The sequence below is a fragment of the Mchenga conophoros genome, linkage group LG18 (genome assembly GCF_057382185.1).
Source record: "Mchenga conophoros isolate Kocher_MC1m ecotype Shallow Benthic linkage group LG18, M_conophoros_male_GT1.1, whole genome shotgun sequence".
Lineage (NCBI taxonomy): Eukaryota > Metazoa > Chordata > Actinopteri > Cichliformes > Cichlidae > Mchenga > Mchenga conophoros.
In genome coordinates, this window is record NC_140543.1 from 40,375,104 (window position 1) to 40,380,103 (window position 5,000).

A 5,000-nucleotide genomic window follows, 5' to 3' on the forward strand; every position below is an offset into this window, starting at 1 on the left:
GTCCATGCTGGATATGCGCTGGAGGGTAACTGCAGGAGAAGGAAAGCTAGTGGGGGATTAGAGCAGGGGAGGATGTGCGTCCCCGGGGCCTGCTGGAGGTCAAGGTCCATGCTGGATATGCGCTGGAGCGTAACTACAAGAAAGGTAAGCTAGTGGGGGACTAGAGCAGGGGAGGATGTGCGTCCCCGGGGCCTGCTGGAGGTCCAGGTCCATGCCCGATGTGAGTAGCAGCAGGGCCAGCGCGCCCAGGAGCACATCTTTTTCGACCGTAAAGGGAGACAGGAGGCCGACTCACTGCCTCGGCTAAATGGAGAGGGAATTTCAGAAGGGCCAGGGCACAAGCATGGACCTTTTCAGCTGTAAGGGAGGCAAGAGCAAGGTGTGATGTAGGTCCCCGGGGCCTGCTGGAGGTCCAGGTCCATGCCCGATGTGAGTAGCAGCAGGGCCAGCGCGCCCAGGAGCACATCTTTTTCGACCGTAAAGGGAGACAGGAGGCCGACTCACTGCCTCGGCTAAATGGAGAGGGAATTTCAGAAGGGCCAGGTCACAAGCATGGACCTTTTCAGCTGTAAGGGAGGCAAGAGCAAGGTGTGATGTAGGTCCCCGGGGCCTACTGGAGGTCCAGGTCCATGCCCGATGTGAGTAGCAGCCGGCGCCAGCGCGTCCAGGAGCACATCTTTTTCGACCGTAAAGGGAGACAGGAGGCCGACTCACTGCCTCGGCTAAATGGAGAGGGAATTTCAGAAGGGCCAGGGCAAAAGCATGGACCTTTTCAGCTGTAAGGGAGGCAAGAGCAAGGTGTGATGTAGGTCCCCGGGGCCTACTGGAGGTCCAGGTCCATGCCCGATGTGAGTAGCAGCCGGCGCCAGCGCGTCCAGGAGCACATCTTTTTCGACCGTAAAGGGAGACAGGAGGCCGACTCACTGCCTCGGCTAAATGGAGAGGGAATTTCAGAAGGGCCAGGGCAAAAGCATGGACCTTTTCAGCTGTAAGGGAGGCAAGAGCAAGGTGTGATGTAGGTCCCCGGGGCCTGCTGGAGGTCCAGGTCCATGCCCGATGTGAGTAGCAGCAGGGCCAGCGCGCCCAGGAGCACATCTTTTTCGACCGTAAAGGGAGACAGGAGGCCGACTCACTGCCTCGGCTAAATGGAGAGGGAATTTCAGAAGGGCCAGGGCACAAGCATGGACCTTTTCAGCTGTAAGGGAGGCAAGAGCAAGGTGTGATGTAGGTCCCCGGGGCCTGCTGGAGGTCCAGGTCCATGCCCGATGTGAGTAGCAGCAGGGCCAGCGCGCCAAGGAGCACATCTTTTTCGACCGTAAAGGGAGACAGGAGGCCGACTCACTGCCTCGGCTAAATGGAGAGGGAATTTCAGCAGGGCCAGGGCACAGGCATGGACCTTTTTCAGCTGTAAGGGAGGCAAGAGCAAGGTGTGATGTAGGTCCCCGGGGCCTGCTGGAGGTCCAGGTCCATGCCCGATGTGAGTAGCAGCAGGGCCAGCGCGCCCAGGAGCACATCTTTTTCGACCGTAAAGGAGACAGGAGGCCGACTCTCTGCCTCGGCTAAATGGAGAGGGAATTTCAGAAGGGCCAGGGCACAAGCATGGACCTTTTTCAGCTGTAAGGGAGGGAAGAGCAATGTGCGATGTAGGTCCCCGGGGCCTGCTGGAGGTCCAGGTCCATGCCCGATGTGAGTAGCAGCAGGGCCAGCGCGCCCAGGAGCACATCTTTTTCGACCGTAAAGGAGACAGGAGGCCGACTCTCTGCCTCGGCTAAATGGAGAGGGAATTTCAGAAGGGCCAGGGCACAAGCATGGACCTTTTTCAGCTGTAAGGGAGGGAAGAGCAATGTGCGATGTAGGTCCCCGGGGCCTGCTGGAGGTCCAGGTCCATGCCCGATGTGAGTAGCAGCAGGGCCAGCGCGCCCAGGAGCACATCTTTTTCGACCGTAAAGGGAGACAGGAGGCCGACTCACTGCCTCGGCTAAATGGAGAGGGAATTTCAGCAGGGCCAGGGCACAGGCATGGACCTTTTTCAGCTGTAAGGGAGGCAAGAGCAAGGTGCGATGTAGGTCCCCGGGGCCTGTTGTCGTACCATAGGCACGAGTGGTGTGTGTGTGTGGCAAAGAGTTTCTGCGCAGTGTACCAGGGGCACGGGGAAAGGTTGTTGTACCATAGGCACGAGAAAAGTTGTCGTACCATAGGCACGAGAAAAGTTGTCGTACCATAGGTACGAGGAGTGTGTGTGTGGCAAAGTGCTACTGAGCGGTGTACCAGGGGCACGGCGAAAAGTTGTTGTACCATAGGCACGAGAAAAGTTGTTGTACCATAGGCACGAGAAAAGCTGTCGTACCAGGGGCACGGAGGAAAGTTGTTGTACCATAGGCACGAGAAAAGTTGTCGTACCATAGGCACGAGGAGAGTTTGTGTGGCAAAGTGCTACTGAGCGGTGTACCAGGGGCACGGCGAAAGGTTGTTGTACCATAGGCACGAGAAAAGTTGTTGTACCATAGGCACGAGAAAAGCTGTCGTACCAGGGGCACGGAGGAAAGTTGTTGTACCATAGGCACGAGAAAAGTTGTTGTACCATAGGCACGAGAAAAGCTGTCGTACCAGGGGCACGGAGGAAAGTTGTTGTACCATAGGCACGAGAAAAGTTGTCGTACCATAGGCACGAGGAGAGTTTGTGTGGCAAAGTGCTACTGAGCGGTGTACCAGGGGCACGGCGAAAGGTTGTTGTACCATAGGCACGAGAAAAGTTGTTGTACCATAGGCACGAGAAAAGCTGTCGTACCAGGGGCACGGAGGAAAGTTGTTGTACCATAGGCACGAGAAAAGTTGTTGTACCATAGGCACGAGAAAAGCTGTCGTACCAGGGGCACGGAGGAAAGTTGTTGTACCATAGGCACGAGAAAAGTTGTCGTACCATAGGCACGAGGAGAGTTTGTGTGGCAAAGTGCTACTGAGCGGTGTACCAGGGGCACGGCGAAAAGTTGTTGTACCATAGGCACGAGAAAAGTTGTCGTACCATAGGCACGAGAAAAGTTGTCGTACCATAGGTACGAGAAAAGTTGTCGTACCATAGGCACAAGCAGTGCGTGCGTGTGTGTGGCAAAGTGTTTCTGCGCAGTGTACCAGGGGCATGTTTGAATTTACATTCTGGAGTACCAGGGGCACGAGGATTTTGCCAGTGGTGTTTTGCTTTGTCAGTGGGAGGGGGCTTAAGTGTGGGTCCACGGGGCCTGCTGGAGGTCAAGGTCCATGCTGGATATGCGCTGGAGCGTAACTACAAGAAAGGTAAGCTAGTGGGGGACTAGAGCAGGGGAGGATGTGCGTCCCCGGGGCATGCTGGAGGTCAAGGGCCATGCTGGATATGCAGTGGAGGGTAACTGCAGGAGAAGGAACGCTCATGGGGGATTAGAGCGGAGGAGTATGTGGGTCCTCGGGGCCTGCTGGAGGGCAAGGGCCATGCTGGATTTGTGGTGGAGGGTAACTGCGGGAGAAGGAAAGCTAGTGGGGGAGTAGAGCAGAGGAGTATGTTGGTCCCCGGGGCCTGCTGGAGGTCAAGGTCCGTGCTAGATACGTGGTACAGGGTTAACTGCGGGGGGGGGGGTAATGTGGGTTCACGGGGCCTGCTGGAGGTCAAGGTCCATGCTGGATATGCGCTGGAGCGTAACTGCAAGAAAGGAAAGCTAGTGGGGGAGTAGAGCAGGGGAGTATGTGGGTCCCCAGGGCCTGCTGGAGGTCCAGGTCCATGCTAGATATGTGGCACAGGGTAACTGCAGGGGGGGGGTAATGTGGGTCCACGGGGCCTGCTGGAAGTCAAGGTCCATGCTAGACATGTGGTACAGGGTAACTGCAGGGGGAAGGGGGGGGGGGGTAATTGGGTCCCCGGGGCCTGCTGGAGGTCAAGGTCCGTGCTAGATATGTGGTACAGGGTTAACTGCAGGAGGGGGGGGGGGGGGGGGTAATGTGGGTTCACGGGGCCTGCTGGAGGTCAAGGTCCATGCTGGATATGCGCTGGAGCGTAACTGCAAGAAAGGAAAGCTAGTGGGGGAGTAGAGCAGGGGAGTATGTGGGTCCCCAGGGCCTGCTGGAGGTCCAGGTCCATGCTAGATATGTGGCACAGGGTAACTGCAGGGGGGGGTAATGTGGGTCCACGGGGCCTGCTGGAAGTCAAGGTCCATGCTAGACATGTGGTACAGGGTAACTGCAGGGGGAAGGGGGGGGGGGGGGTAATGTGGGTCCCCGGGGCCTGCTGGAGGTCAAGGTCCGTGCTAGATATGTGGTACGGGGTAACTGCGGTGGGGGGGGCGGATCTAATGGGGGACTAGATCAGGTGAGGATGTAATGGCCAGTTCGACAGCAGCACATCTTTTTCGACCGTAAGGGAGAGAGGAGGCCGACTCTCTGCCTCGGCCAAATGGAGAGAGATTTTCAGCAGGGCCAGTGCGCCAGGAGCACATCTTTTTCAACCGTGAGGGAGAGTGGAGGCCGACTCACCACCTCGGCCAGGGCCTTTTTTTCTCCCCTCTCCAGTTGAGCAGTCTAAGGGTAATGAGTAGCAAAGGTGCCCTCCGTCATTTATGGGAGACGGGTGTCTGAATGCGCAAGTCAGCAGACACCCTCGGCAACGCTCGGACGGCACTGGGACGGCGCGAGAGAGCGAGTTGCTGCCACAGCAGCCTCCTCTTCCGGCCCACCTGCCTGCCAGCCTTCCCTCCCACCCCGATCGACTGGCAAACGTGGCCTGCCATCAGAGGGCTGCCGCCGGGCCCGGCACCTTCGCCGGCGCCTTCGGGCGGTCAGCTCCTCCGGCCCGCAGGCTCGCCTCTAGCGCTGGCCGGGGGTTACAGCGCGAAGGTCGAAGGGGGTGGTGGTTCTCGGACCCCGCCCTGTCCTCCCCGCGCTTCCCCCCCCCCGCCAGACGCGATCGCTCGGTAGCGAGACCGAGACGCCCGGTCCGTCCCGGTGGTCATACCACGGCGGGCCTCGTCGCAGAGTGG